Genomic DNA, 16,018 nt, shown 5'->3' with positions numbered 1-16,018 from the left:
GTTTGCTGGCTTTCGATCCAGACTAAAATACACAGGACCCTGCTATGGTATAGCAGATGGTCTGACCTTATGGACTGTTAGTAAAGAAAGACCCAACTATAAAAACGTATGTAATAAAAATTGACAACTGCTGTAATAGAAGAGAGTAGATGTTAGGAGAGGTGATGCTGGGGGCTTACAGGTACTAACAGTGCTCTATATTTAAAATTTACTTATGCTGCACTTAATCCAGAGGGTGAAATCAGTAGAAGTTAAGACTATTTGTGTCGTTAGAACTACATGGGTATGTTAGTCTTCTTGACATAATATTTTCATAATCAAGTTAACAGTGTTTTCAGCTTGGCTGGATTTATCGCTGTATTACAGCCAAGCTAGTCCTTCTAACTTTAGGGTTGAGATTATGACTTTATACTTGTGCTTTTCCCACCTGGCTTCTTTCCAATTACTGATGCCTGAATACACATACTTTATCACGATAATTCTGTTTGGGGTGATGTAAGAGCATAAGGAAGTAAGGACTACAAGGGTTATTCCTTACTTAACAATAAAGCAGTTGTTCTCAAACCAAAATATGTAAAAAAAGTTTCCTAGAGAGCTTGTGGACATGAAGACTCCCTCTCCCTCAAAGATTTCTCATTTAACACTTTTTCAGGAGGGACCCAAAGATTTGCATCTTAACTAATATCTCCAGGGGGTCTGACACTTGGGGAGTATCCTCATTGAAGCCTTCCGCCATTATCTACTGAGATATGGAGGTGATAGAAGAGCAAAGATATTATTAATTTATCAGATTGTTAATGTTACCAAATGTTATCAAACCTCTTCTTTCAATGTAGTTGCCACTTTAAAAGGTTTTTGAGGAGTGTAGCAAAATGATCTCTATCACTGTTGGGCCACATTTTGGAGTTATAGTACACAATACTGTAATTATTAATGAACAGTCCACCTCCTCATTTAGTAGAAGCCATACTTATTAATTTGTGTCTAAATACTTTTATTAACAACAAAACTGGAACAGCGATCACTTGTGGTGTTAATTACATTGAATACTTTGCCTTGTGTACATTAGTTCCATTCCCTGCTGCAGCCCTGTATGGTGGATGTTATTTCTGTTTTACAGATGAGGACACTGAGGCTTATAAGTGTGATGTCATTTACCCACATTCACACATCTAGAAAGGGGCAGAGTCAGGATTCACACACGCTTTGATTGATTAACTGCTGGTTAGCCAGTGGTTTCTTATACATGATCGCTTTCAGGAAGGCTGAAATGACAGATGATGGGTTACTTAAATAGTAAGTTGTGCAAGAGAGAAAGAAGTGAGGTCAGAAATGGGGCACTGAAAGACTCTGGGATTGGAGAGAACTTGTGCGGGGCCAGTGTGATAAAGACCCAATTGCTCAATGAGTTCTGAGGACCCAACAGAGTTAGACTTACAAGTATGTTCATGGAAGTGAGGAAAAAGTAAACCTTTTAGCTGGTGTAATTACTGAGTTCCTTGTTGTGTGTGTGTGTGTTTAAACAACCAAACTACCAGATTTTGTAAGAAAACCTCAATGTTTAAAATATTTCTCAAATAAGATATAATTATGAAGTCTGATTTTATGTTTTATGTAATGTGAAATCTTCACTATGCTTCGTTTTATGAGAGCTTTTTACCGTGTTGATGAATCAGCAGTCACTATTTCATTTATTTGCTTTTATTTAAAAATCTGGTGTAATAATGTTGTTGTTTTTTCCCTCTCAAGACTTTGAAGGATTGATGTTTAATGGTTTGCCAAGGGTTTTACTCTGTAAGTAGCCATAACTTTAGTTAAGATGTTTGATTTGTTTTTATGACTATTCTGTGATGTAGCAAGGGAACAAAATTTCCTGCAGTAAGTATCAGCATAGTTTTCTAGTTGGAGGTATGCAGGAGAATTTAAAACAAGGCATTCATTTCTGGGATAATAGAAACCTGTGGACAAGATTTGGCTTTCCATCAATTATTACTAATAAGATGTTGGTTGGATCTCTCTGTAGCTTGTTTACATTGTAACTTGCTTTTTTTTATGATGAAAAAGTAACAACATATGGGTTTATGCCAGTCTAGCTAGTATCATATGAATGATCCAGATTAAAAAAAAAAAATCTCAAAGGTACGAATAAAACGCAAAAAGGAACTCTTTGAAAGTCTGAGAGATAACCAAGGCAGCCAGGACTCGAGAACCTAACATCTGGGAAAGATAGGAGGCTGGCTGAGCTGACTCAGACCTTCGGTGCGACTTTTCCTTGTCTGGTCATTTGCCAATTCAAGATGCAGGGCCTGGGGATGAAGAGGAGACAAGCAGTAGCCTAGATTTCATGGGGGTCTCACCGGACTGGGAAGAGAAAGGCTGCAATTGAAGACCACTGTGACAACCAGCACTAGAGGGCCGGGACGCCTGAGAGAAGGCAGCTGCCCAGTAGTGAGGTGAACATTTTGCCAGCCATTTCAATGGAGGCACTTGCTGACTTAGAAGACAAACGTTGGGGCGCCTGGGTGGCGCAGTCGGTTAAGTGTCCGACTTCAGCCAGGTCACGATCTCGCAGTCTGTGGGTTCGAGCCCCGCGTCGGGCTCTGGGCTGATGGCTCAGAGCCTGGAGCCTGTTTCCGATTCTGTGTCTCCCTCTCTTTCTGCCCCTCCCCCGTTCATGCTCTGTCTCTCTCTGTCCCAAAAATAAATAAAAAACGTTGAAAAAAAAATTAAAAAAAAAAAAGAAGTCAAACGTATAGGGGAGAGGTTACCAAGAGGCCAAGGAGAAAGCAACTCCTGAGACTAATCAAAGCTGATCAGAGATTTGGGCCATTTCAAGATACCCGAGAAATAAAAGTAAGACTTTAGGACCCATCACAGAAAAAAGCACCTGATAAATACCCCTGGTTTTAATTTTGTGCCCCTGAAGAGCTATGCCCTAGAAGCACTGGACCATCCTAGACTTGGTGAAGGTCATCTGTATTCTGCTGCCTCCTAAAAACAAATCGCTCCTTCTCTGGAAAAGTATAAAATGATCCAAACCCTCTACCATTTTTCACACATCATGTCTGGCACTCAGTGAAAGGTGTCCAGGCATGCCAGGAAAACCAAAAGAAAAAGCATATAGCTAAAAATGCTACGTTTGTTTAAGATTTTGAAGTTACAAAACACAGAGCTTAAAATAACTAGGATTGACATATTTAAAGGAGTATATTAACTGAAAGAAATTTTCACCAAAAGGAGGAAATTATTCTGTTTTCTTAGAACTAAACAGATCATTGCATTTGGGGGTTGAGTAGCTTGCTTTAGTCATAGATGAGAATATGGCAGAAGGGAGAATCAGCATCCTGAAAGACAGGCCATTAAAAATTACCCAGATAGAAGGACCTTGGGGGAAAAAAAAGATGGAAAACACAAGAAAGAGAGGAAAAGACCAGGACATGACAAAAATATCTATATGTAATTGGAGTCACAGACAGAGATGATAAAGAAAATAGGACAGAGGCAGTATTTGAAGAGATTTTAAACATCAGTGTTCCCCCGGAACAAAAGACACCAACCCACAGATTCAAGAAGCCTTATGATACATGTAGGCTGAATACACAGAGAACTACACTCAGTCACATTGTAGTATATGCTGAAAACCAAAAACAAAGGGGTCATTTAAAAAATAGTTCTAGGTAAATGTATATTATCTTCCAAGAAATAACCATGGAAATGGTGAAAGTTAAAAACAATGGAAAGGCATTTTGCTGAAAAAAAAAATGGAAAGACTTGAATTCTATTCACAGGGAAACTGGCCTTTAACAATGAAGGTAAAAAAAAAAAAAAAGACATTTGCAGACACATAAAAGCTGAGATAATTTGCAGTCAGTAGGCCTGCAAATTGTTTTTCCCCTCAGGCAAAAAGAGAAGGATCCAAAGTGGAAATGCAAGTGTAGGAAGCAATGAAGAGCACATAAAGGGTAAAACCTTTGACTAACTTTAAATTGTTTATTTCTCATAGTAATGTGCATTTAACATATGTAGAATTAAAAGGCATCATGACAATAGCACAAGATGTAGGAGGAGGTTAAGTGCAATTATAGTGCTTTCAGATGTTTTCTTTGTTAAGAAAGTGCTAAAATTATCAATTAAAGGTAGGCTTTAATTAGGTCAGTATAGGGGCGCCTGGGTGGCTCGGTCGGTTAAGCCTCTGACTTCGGCTCAGGTCGTGATCTCGAGGTCTGTGAGTTCGAGCCCCAGGTCGGGCTCTGGGCTGACTGCTCAGAGCCTGGAGCCTGCTTCGGATTCTGTGTCTTCCTCTCTCTCTTCCCCTCCCCTGTTCATGCTCTGTCTCTCTCTGTCTCAAAAATAAATAAAAACGTAAAAAAAAAAAAATTAAAAAAAAATTAGGTCAGTATATCTGTCGTAATTTCTGGGGCAACCACTACAAGAATAATAAGGAATGTATACTTAAGTTAATAAGAGATTAATTGTTAATTAGACAATTAATTGTTAATTAGACAATTAGACAATTGTTAATAAGACAATTCAAATAATAAAAAGTATTTGATTAAGCCAAAGAAGGCAAGAAAGGCAAAAGGAACAAAGAGCAGACATGAGAAAGAGAGAAATGGGGCACCTGGGTGGCTCAGTCAGTTAAGCATCTGGCTCTTGCCTTTTGGCTTAGGTCATGATATCATGGTTCATGATATCGAGCCCTGCATTGGGCTCTGTGCTGATAGCATGGAGTCTGCTTGGGATTCTGTCTCTTTCTCTCTCTTTCTGCCCTTCTTCCTCTCACACTCTCGGTGACTCTCAAAATAAATAAACAAACCTAAAAAAAAAGAAATTGAAAGATGGTGTATTTAAACACAAATACATCAGTGATTGCATATAACATAAATGAATTAAATTTTTTAATGAAATTTTTGACTAAATTTTTTGTCAGACTGGATTAAAAAAGGAAGTAAACTCAACTATATTTTATTCCAAAGAAACAAATATAAGGGCACATAAAGGTCAGAAGTTGAAGCCTACCAAAGAAAGCAGTTTTTATTATACTAATATCTAACAGAGTAGATTTCATCCTGGATAAAAGGCCAATTCAACAGGAAAATATAATACAAAAACTGTGTGTACCTATAAAATTTATAAAGCTAAAATTAACAGATATAAAAGGAAAAATAGAAATAGCCATGTGTATGTAGGATTTTTTAAAAACTTCACTAAAGGACAAAAATGAATAAGTATATAAAAGCTGTTAACAGATAACTAACCAAATTTACCTAACATGTATGAGACACTGTACACAACTGTAAAATAAATATTCTTTTCAGGTGCACATGAAACATTTATAAAAATGACCATATTCTGTGTCGTAAAGCAAGTTTCAACATATTTGAAAGCATTACAATCATATAAAATATGTGCCTTGATTATAGTGAATTTAAGCAAAATTCAACTAAAAATCCAGTTCATCTAGAAAATACCAATAGTTTGGAGATTAAGCAATACTCTTCTAAATAACTCTTGGTTAAAATAAAAGTAAAAAAAAAAAAAAGAAAATATGTTTTGAACTCAGTAAAAATGAAAATAGGAAACATGAAAACCTGAAATATACAGCTATAGGAAAGCTTAGAGGGAAATTCATAGGCTTAAATGCATGTTTTAGAAAAGCAAAAAAAGGGGCGCCTGGGTGGCACAGTCGGTTAAGCGTCCGACTTCAGCCAGGTCACGATCTCGCGGTCCGTGAGTTCGAGCCCCGCGTCGGGCTCTGGGCTGATGGCTCAGAGCCTGGAGCCTGTTTCCGATTCTGTGTCTCCCTCTCTCTCTGCCCCTCCGCCATTCATGCTCTGTCTCTCTCTGTCCCAAAAATAAATAAATGTTGAAAAAAAAAAATTTTTAGAAAAGCAAAAAAAAATAAATAAATAAATTGTTAAACATCCATCTCAAGAAGCTAGAAAAAGAACAGAAAACAAACCAAAGATAGAAGAAAATAAATTAAACAAGAAACCCAGAGATCAATGAAACATATATAAATGATAATTTTCACAAGCGAAAACTTGCTCTGTAGAAATGCCCAAAGTCATTTTGTCTTTTAAATCAATTATATGAGAGCTGGTAGTTAGAGTAAACAACTAAAGAGAGAAGAGGCACAACTTAACAATATCAGGAATGGAAAAGAGGTCATCATTCACATCCTATAGTCATTTAGACAGACAAGGAGAGATTAGTATGAACAACTTTATGCCACTATATTTGAAATGTTAGATTTAATGGGATAAATTGGTCCTAAAATACTTAAACTGATACAGAGGAGAATCCTATTAAAAGTGTTAAATTTCACACAAAGAGACAAAACCATTAAAATCCTTTCCCAGTGGCACATAGGTGGCTTACTTGGTTAAGATTCCAACTCTTAATTTTGGCTCAGGTCATGATCTCATGGTTCATGAGTCTGAGACCCCTGTTGGGCTTTGTGCTGATAGTGCAGAGCCTGCTTTGGATTCTTTCTCAGCTCTCTCTGCCCCTCCCCCACTCATGCTCTCTATCAGTCAATCAATCAATCAATCAACATTTTTTAAAAAAGAATCCTTTCTCAAAAGAAAACCCCAGGCTCAGATAGCTTCAGCAAAGAATTACTTAAAATATATTTTTTAATTAAACTAATTGTGACACAAACCTTGCCAGAGAATAGAGACAGAAAGTACTTTTCAACTTATTTTATAAAGCCAGCATAATCTTCACAGCAAAATGCAGAAACATTTTTAGTGAATTTCTCTCAAGTGTATAAACATGAAGATATTAAATACAATGTTAGCAAATGATTCTACCAACGCACGAAAAAGATCATGACCAAGTTAGGTCTATTCCAGGAATTCAAGTTTGGTTTAACACACAAAAATCAACATTATTATAATACAGGGAGAAAAGTCATATCATTTCAGTAAAAGCAGAAAACGTCTCATAAAACTTAACTTACGGATTAAAAAAAAATCTCATAGCAAGTTATGGATGGAAGGGAACTTCCTTAATTTGGTAGAGTATATCCACTAAAAACCAGTAATAAACATTCTACTTAACAAATGTAAACACTTTCCTCCAAAAATGTGGAATGAGACATGGATACTCATTTGTAAAATTGACATTCAACATTATTTTGGAGGCAGTATTTTTTACCATAAGGCAAGTTAAGAATAAAAAGTGGTGAGGATTAGAAAAAATAATTAAAATGGTAATATTTACCTGTGTCATTTTTGTGTACACATGAAATACAAAATATTCAGATGGGCTACTAAAATTAATAACTCATTTTGGTGATGTAAAGAATAAAGTGTATTTCTAGCAACAACCATCTCAAAAATGAAAATTTTTAACCGATACATTTTGCAATAACATTAAACATTTTGGTAAGTAGGAATAAATGTAACAAAGGCCATAACTCTGAGAAAACAACAGATTACTGGGAGAAATGAAAGAAATCTGAAATAAATGACTACAGTATCATGATTATGAATTCAAAGACTTCATATTGGTATGATATCACTTCTTTTCAACCTGATGTATAGGTTCAATGCAACCCCAGTCAAATATCAGCAGGCTCTTTTGTGGAAGTTTATAAGCTGATTTGACACGAATAGTTCATCAAGTATCAAAGAAAGATATTGTAGAAAGATTTAAACTGGATGTCAAGCTTTATTGTAAATAAGAGAAATAAAAGTGTGGGATTGTTTCAATGGCAAAGAAACAAATGAAACAGAGTGAAGAGTCCAGAAACAGACCCACATGTAAATGGTCACCTGAGCTGTCACAAATACGTACTGCATTGAAGTGTGAAAATGAAAATTTTCTAGTAAATAGTGCAGTTATTTGGATAACCACGATGAAAAATATTTTAACCCCATTTCACTACTTTGCCATGTGTACAATAATGAATTCCAGATGGATCATAGATCATATAAAAGGTAAAAGTAACAAGGATTCTAGGAGATAGCATAGAAAAGAATCTTTATACCCTTTGGACAAAGATTTTCAGAGTATACAGAAAGAAAACAGTGAAGAAAATGACTGATAAATTCGATTTCATTAAAATTAAGAACTTCAGCTTACTAAAGACACTTTTAGGAGTAAAAAGAGAAGCGACAGGCTGGATGTTTACAATTATGTATATACCATAAAGGATTTGCATCAAGAACTCTTACATATCAATAAATAAAAGGCAAAATCCCTAACTAAAAATATATATAATATGTTCGAACAGGCATTTGACAAACTATAATTTCCAAATGGTCAATAAACTCGTGAAAATGTATATTCAGCATTCTTTGCTGTCACAGAAATGCAACATAAGATCACGATGGGGTTCCTCACACCTCCATTACAACAAAAAACACTCAAAATAGTCAATTATAATGGAGCCAACAGACCTCCTATAAGTTGCCAGGATGAAAATTGGCTCAGTTATTTTAGAACACTATTTAGCAGTCTCCACTAAAACTAAATACCCGTAGATCTGATGACTCAGAAATTGCACATCTAAGCATATAATCCACAGAAAGGAATATACATACATTTCAAAAGTTATGTATAAGAACTTGGTTGAGGGGCACCTGGCTGGCTCAGTTGGCTAAGTGTTCAACTTTTGATTTCAGCTCAGGTCATGATCTCACGATTCCGGAGATCAAGGCCTCCAATGGGCTTTGTGCTGACAGCACAGAGCCTGCTTGGGATTCTCTCTCTCTGCCCCTCCACTGCTCATTCACTCTCTTTCTCCTAAAATAAATAAACTTAAAAAAAGAGAACTTGGTAGAAACATTATTTGTAATACTGAAAACTGGAGAAAAGCCAAATTATCCGTAAGTAAATTGCAGTAAATTCACACGATGGAATACTAGAGAGCAAATAAAAAGAATGCATTACAACCACCTGCAACAACACAGATAAATCTTGTGAATGAAATGTTGGGAGAAGGATGCCAGACACAAAAGAGGGAATACACATGTCATGATTCCATTTATAAAAAGTTCAAAACCAGGTCAAACGAAATGCAAACTTTCCATCTTGCTAGAAGCTGAGGTTTATTGACAAGCAAGGCATGAGGGAGGTTTCTGTGATGTTGGAGATGTTCAGTTTCTTGATTTGTGTGGTGTTTATATGAGTACTTTCATTTTTATATACAAAAATATCAAGTATACTTAAGAGGTCATTAAAATATTCACCATAAATGGATAGCCATAAGTAAACTATTTTGATGGGGAGATTGTACACAGTGTCTTATCTTCTTTTAACTTTTCTGTATTTTCAAAATTGTGTATAAAGAGAGTCTAGTACTAAGAAGAGGCAGAAATAGTGTTAAGAAGAGTGTTAATAAGAGGCAGAAACTATTGGGAAAAAAAAAGATGGACAGATTAAATGTACTAACCTATCAAGTCCTAGTAAACTTAAAGTTATGCATAATTAAATATAGAACAAACTACATTCCTGTAAGCTAGCACAGTTAGAATTCTACAGCCAGATGTGGTTGTAAAGAAGGAAGAGAAAGAGAGAAGCACCTGGGGGAATGCACAAAGAAAACGTTGCCCCAACGCCATTGGTTTGGAATATGAGAGGGGCTGAATTTTGTGAGTTCTTGCAACCAGTAGGTCTTAAAGCCTGGCGTTTTATTTTTTTTTAACGTCTTTTTTTGTTTATTTTTTGAGACAGAGACAGAGCATGAACGGGGGAGGGGCAGAGAGAGAGGGAAACACAGAATCGGAAGCAGGCTCCAGGCTCTGAGCCATCAGCCCAGAGCCTGACGCGGGGCTCGAACTCATGAACCGCGAGATCGTTCGAACTCACGAACCGCGAGATCGTGACCTGAGCTGAAGTCGGACGCCCAACCGACTCAGCCACCCAGGCGCCCCTTAAAGCCTGGCGTTTTAAAGGACAGCAGGCTTGGCTGGGATAGAGCCCAGAGCACGCTGCCCTGTTCTTGGAGAGAATGCAGGCAAACATCCTAGAAACAGAGAGCATTGAAACAGCAATCTGAAGAATGCCTGGGGGAGATTATTTGCTCATCTTGTGAGTGTCCCTGGGAGGAAGCATTCATGGAGATACACCTCTCTGGGACCAGGGGAGCTGGCCAGCACCAGCTCCCTCCCCTGCACACCAGCATAAACACAGAGCCACTGCACCACAGAGGCATTGCTGAGCCATCCTGGCTGCTTGCCTTCCTTACACTAAGCACCACTCCCTACCTGCCCTGAAAGGACTGCCCTTCTCCATCAAGCTTGCTGCAGTCCCAGGGCAGTAGGCTCCTCCCCCCAGAAGACCAGCACAAACCCCTGTTCCCACCATGTCTCCTGATCAGAGAGTTCTGGTGGAGTTGCTGTCAGGTCTCATTTCACAAGCAGACTAGAGCACACCTAGTTAAAGCTTGCCACATTCAGGCCATGGACCAAATGCTGCCACAGCAGGCAAGGAGACTGCAGACGACTGGCCTGAAGGATAGAACAGCTGCAACATGACAGCAGAGCACACAACCCACACGAGGGACCTTTGCTGAAGAATCAGGCCCTGGGCACTATATGCCCTCTTCTTCATAAGGGTACTACTTTCAGGAGCATGAGACATAACTGGCTTTTCTGACACACAGAAGAATGCAGAGACTTAGACAAAATGCCAAGATGGAAGAATTTATCCCAAATTAAAGAACAGAAAAGTCCAAGGCCAGAGGTCTAAGTGAAACAAATATAAGTCACATGCCTAGTAGAGAATTTAAAGCAACAGTCATAAGGATACTCACTGGGCTTGAGAAAAGAATAGAAGACATCAGGGAGACCCTTACCACAGAGATAAAATATAAAATAATTAAAAAAGAATCATTCAAAGACGAAGAATGCAATAAATGGGATTTGGAACAATGAAGATGCAATAAATAGCAGGGTGGAAAAAGCAGAGGAAAAAATTAGTGACCTTTGGCTATTTGGGGTCTTTTGTGGTTCCATTCAAATTTTAGGATTGTTTATTCCAGCTCTTTTAAAAATGCTGGTGGTATTTTGATAGGAATTGCATTAAATGTACAGACTGCTTTGGGTAGCATACACATTTTAACAATAGTTGTTCTTCCAGTGCGTGAGTTTGGATTGTTTTTCCATTTCTTTGTGTCTTCTTCAGTTTTTCACCAGTGAGTTATAGTTTTCAGAGTACAGATCTTTTGCCTCTTTGGTTAGGTTTGTTCTCAATTATCTTATTGTTTTGGTGCAGTTGTAAGTGGTGTTGATTCCTTGATTTCTTTTTGTGCGGTTTCATTATTGGTGTATAAAGATGCAACAGATTTCTGTACATTGATTCTAAATCCTGTGACTTTGCTGGATTCATGTATTAGTTCTAGCAATTTTTTTTTTGGTGGAGTTTTTCATGTTTTCTACATAGAGTATCGTGTTATCTGCAAATAATGCAAGTTTGACTTCTTCCTTGCTGATTTGGATGCCTTTTATTTTTGTTGATGTTGTTGTTGTCTGCTTGCTGAGGCTAAGACTTCCAGTACTATGTTAAATAACAATGGTGAGAGTGGCCAACACTGTCTTGTTCTTGACCATAGAGGAAAAGCTCTCAGTTTTTCCTCATTGAGGGTGATATTAGCTGCTGTTGAATATATTATGCCATTCCCTTCTGGGCTGCCAACTTTCTGTGGACATATCTGCTGTGAACCTGATTTATCTTCCCTTGTAGGTTAAGGACTTTTTTCCCTTGCTGGTTTGAGGATTCTTTCCTTGTCTATGTATCTTGTGAATTTGACTATATTTCTCGGTGTCGGCTAGCTTTTGCTGAGTTTGATGGGAGATCTCTGTGGATTCGATATTTGTTCTGTTCCCCAGAGTAAGGAAGTTTTCAGGTATAATATAATAAAATAATCCTTCTGCCTCCCTTTCTCTCTCTTCCTCTTCTCAGACTCCTATGATAAGAAATCTTATCATGTTTTAAGAAGTTGCTGGATTCCTTAAGTCTAAATTCATGATCCAATACTTTAATTTCCCTTTTCTTTTCAGCCTCATTATTTTCCATAATTTTGTCTTTTATGTCACTGATTCATTCCTCTACTTTGCTCATCCTTGTTATCATTGCATCCAGTCAGTTTTGCATCTCGGTTATAGCATTTTTTGTTTTGGCTTGACTAGTTTTTAGGTCTTTGATCTCTGCAGTAAGGGATTCTCTAGTGTTTTCTATGCTTTTCTCAAGCCCAGATACGATCCTTATGATTGTTTTAAATTCTAGTTCACATATCTTACTTCTGTCTATTTTGATTAAATACCTGGCCATGACTTCTTCCTGTTCTTTCTTTTTGAGTGAATTTCTCCATCTTGTCATTTTGTCTAGGTCACTGTGTGTGTGTGTGTGTGTGTGTGTTAGGAAAGTCTGTTACATTGCTGCTCCTTAGAGTGATGGCTGTATTAAGAAGAGGTTTTATACTATCTTGGACCTGGTGCTTCAGGAAGTCTATGAGAGTGTGCACTCTGCTGTTGTGTTTTGGCTGCTCCTTCCCTTGGGTCAGTCCTCTGCAGGGTTTCCCCTTGCCTGCAGAGGGAAGAATTTAGACCTTTTCCACTGTTTTTCAAGCTTTAAGTAGGTGTGTTTTGGTCTGATTGTTAAAAGAGGCTAGATCCTATCTCCCATAAAGCTGAAGCTCTGCAGCAATCTGTGATCACTAGACTTGGTGCATGGGAGGGGTTTGTGCTGGTCTTCTGGGGGAAGGGCCTGCTGCACTGGTTCTCAGGGGAACTTGTTTAGGAAAGACACATCTACAGGACACAGGGGGGTGGGGTTTGGTGTAAGTGGCTCCATATTCCCCTGGGGGTGCTGTGTTGCTCACTGAAGTTGGTTGGTGCTGGTGGTGCCACCCTGCTCTCTCATCGCTGGAGAGGGGAGTGCTCACCCACCACTGTTTAGGAATTCCTTACAGAAGAGCGTGTCCCTGGCTTTTGTCAGATCCCTGCTTTCACCCTGCTTGTGTCCCAGCTATCTGCCTTCCAGGCAGGCACATTGTTGTGTTTCAAAAGTCCAAAGTTTAGGGACCTGGTACATTGCAGACCTGCACTCATCTTTTGGGGCGGGTCTTGCTCTGCTGTGGCTCGTGCTGGTTTGTCCCATAGAAGCACTCATGTGACTATACAGCAGTTCAGAGTTTATGGTAAAGCACAGACAAAGCTGGGACCAAGGTTTGTTGCGTGCAGCAGGCGTCTCTGATCCTATGCTACTGAACAGGGCAGCATGTGGGTGGCCACCGGCTCTTTTGTCCCTGGAGAGGCTGTGCCACGTCTCCCCAGTGCACTCCAAGAAGGGGAACTGTTTGTCCCCTTGCGACCCAGGGGATCCTCAGACCATGCGCTTCACTATCAAGCCTCTGCCCTCCTTTCCCACAGGACTGCTAAGCCTGCCAGGCATGACCCTGGAGATGTGGTGGACTTCTAAAACTTCAGACTTTCAGGGGTATCTGGGTGGCTCAGTTGGTTGAGCTTCTGACTTCGGCTCAGGTCATGATCTCCCGGTCTGTGAGTTTGAGCCCCACGTCGGGCTCTGTGCCGGCAGCTCGGAGCCTAGAGCCTGCTTCGGATTCTGTGTCTCCCTGTCTCTCTGACCCTCCCCCGTTCATCCTCTGTCTCTCTCTGTCTCAAAAATAAATAAACATTAAAACTTCAGACTTTCAGCTCTGCTGCTTATGAAAAGTTGTGGTAGTCAGCCCCTCTCCGTTTCCCAGTCAGTGGTTTTGAGGAAGGGTTTTTCTTGTGCTGTCCCCTGCATGCTGCTTTCTCTCTTTCTCACTCTCTTTCTCTCTCACTCCCCTCTCCTTGATCATGGTTCCCTCCCCCAAATCAACTCTCCACACCTTCTGCCTTCCACAGTGTGGCCATTTCTCTCCCTCCCGGTTTGTTCTCTCACTACTCACATTTCTTGGGTGTCCAAAATGGTTTGGTATTTATCTGGCTGTGTTTGAGGGGTGAGACAAACATAGGGTCCGCCTACTCCTCTGCCATCTGAAGTCCTCCCTCTCTATCTTCTAGAACCCTATATTCTGAAATATGCTTCAAGTAAAAAATGTTCTTGTTGGAAAAAAAGTGTTAACTGAGGAACTCATTTAACATAAAGCATGTCAGAGGGGAGGTGGGTGGGGAGATGGGTCAAAATACACGAAATGGATTAAGGTACATGGGTCATGATGAGCACGGAGTAATGATGTATAGAATTGTTGGATTACTATATTGTACGCCTGAAACTAATATAACACTGCATGTTAACTATACTGGACTTAATATTAAAAACTTAATTACAGAAAAGAATTATATGGCTAGAATCACAAAGAGACCACCAGAGTCCAGTAGGAGGCAGTTGAATGGCCTCTTGCAAGAGACAGCTCATTCCCATCTTTGAGAGGTAATGACAGTAATATAGCCACAATGTTACCAATTTGTTATAAGGACAAAGGAAAATAAGGAAAAAAAAGCTTTAAAAATAAAGTTTAAATTTTCATGAAAGAGGATTGACAATTTTGACCGTGTGGCTTTTTATACCAATATACAATACAAAGTGAAATCAAGCATCTGGTGATGTTGTTTCCTTGGGTCGCCTTTGCACTAATTGCAATGGGAGATTCTCTGTTTCCTTGATGTTTAAAACAAATTCCAGCCACACTGCTCCTATAATTGTAAAAGAGTTTTCTGGAAAAGAGCTGGCGTTGTTGTTGTTGCTGTTGTTACTAAATACAGAGCTTGGTAATAGGTTATTGAAAAAGGAATCTGGAAACATTATATATTGCTGGGCCCTAAGGGCTAGAGGGTAAGACCAGGAATCTGTTATCCAAAGACCCTGGATTTTACTGTCTGCAGAGCAGTGTGTCAGGACTCTGTGACTCACCGGCCTGTTTGAGCTTTCTAGTTTCCGGATGAAACTGATAAGAATAACACATTTGGGAAGCAGGCCCAAATTAAATTATGGATAACTCAAATGTATTACTCAAGTGGACAACTCAATTATTCTTATAAGAAAGATAATTGAGACCCAGAGGAACAATAGTAATTGATAAACACCATGGACAAACGTTATGCTATACCACGGAGATAAAATAAATGCATGCTATTATTTAAATAACACGACTGAAACACACGATCTCAGTCCAGTGCTGATCCCCTCTGGTTTGCTTGCATTCTTCTGGGAGAAAGCCTTCCTCAAATGGCAGAGTAAAGAGAAAGCTGGGGAGAATGTCGGAAGTGAGCATTGTTTCTGGTCCTCCAAATAGTCTTATGAAATTTGGTGAGTTACTTCACCTTTCTAAGTTTTTATTAACATATCCCCCAACTTTTTAATTTGAAAATTTTCAAATCTGCCCCAAACTTGGAAGAATAATACAATGATTACCTGTGTACCTTTTACATAAATTTTCCAGTTGTTAACATTTTGCTACATTTGCATTTCTCTCTCTCTCTTTTTATATGCACACATCTATGCGTGTATATACGTATTCATGTATTTATGTATTTGTTCTAACTGACTGAAACGCTTCCAAATAAGTTGCAGATATGATACTTCATCTTCCATAATTTTTTATGCGTCTCCTAAGAACAAGGACATTTTCTTACATAACTGCGATATCTTTTACCTAAGAAATTTAATTTTGATTCAATAATATTATCTGATGTAGAGTCTATATTCAGTTTTTCCCAATGCCCCTCAAATTTCATTTATAGGTAGCTTTTCCTCTCAACCCAAGACCCATCAAGTGTAGGTTATCATGTCTCTTCTGTATCCTTTAATCCAGAACCCTCACCTCACTTTTTTTCCCAAACATTTATATATCTTAAGAATTCAAGCCTGTTATTTTGTAGGATGGATCATAATCTGAATTTGTTTTATTATTTCTTCATGATCAACTGTAGTACTGCTAAGTTTGATTACTTGGCTAAGGTGGTGTTTTCACCAGATGTTTCCATTGTAAAGACACTTTCCCTTTGTTAACAGGTGTCATGTGGGTGATATTTCCCCTGAAAGGATAGTTTCCCTTTTA

At 38.6% G+C, this 16,018-nt stretch overlaps 1 protein-coding gene across 4 annotated transcripts in view; it reads left to right on the top strand.

The window, feature by feature from the left end:
• Positions 1–16,018, top strand: part of PXDNL (peroxidasin like) — a 420,511-nt gene that overhangs the window by 157,770 nt on the left and 246,723 nt on the right. The window lies entirely within an intron of this gene.

The sequence above is a fragment of the Prionailurus bengalensis genome, chromosome F2 (assembly GCF_016509475.1).
Source record: "Prionailurus bengalensis isolate Pbe53 chromosome F2, Fcat_Pben_1.1_paternal_pri, whole genome shotgun sequence".
NCBI lineage: Eukaryota > Metazoa > Chordata > Mammalia > Carnivora > Felidae > Prionailurus > Prionailurus bengalensis.
Note: the sequence above shows the minus strand (reverse complement) of the source record. Positions and strands in the feature narration are given on the sequence as shown.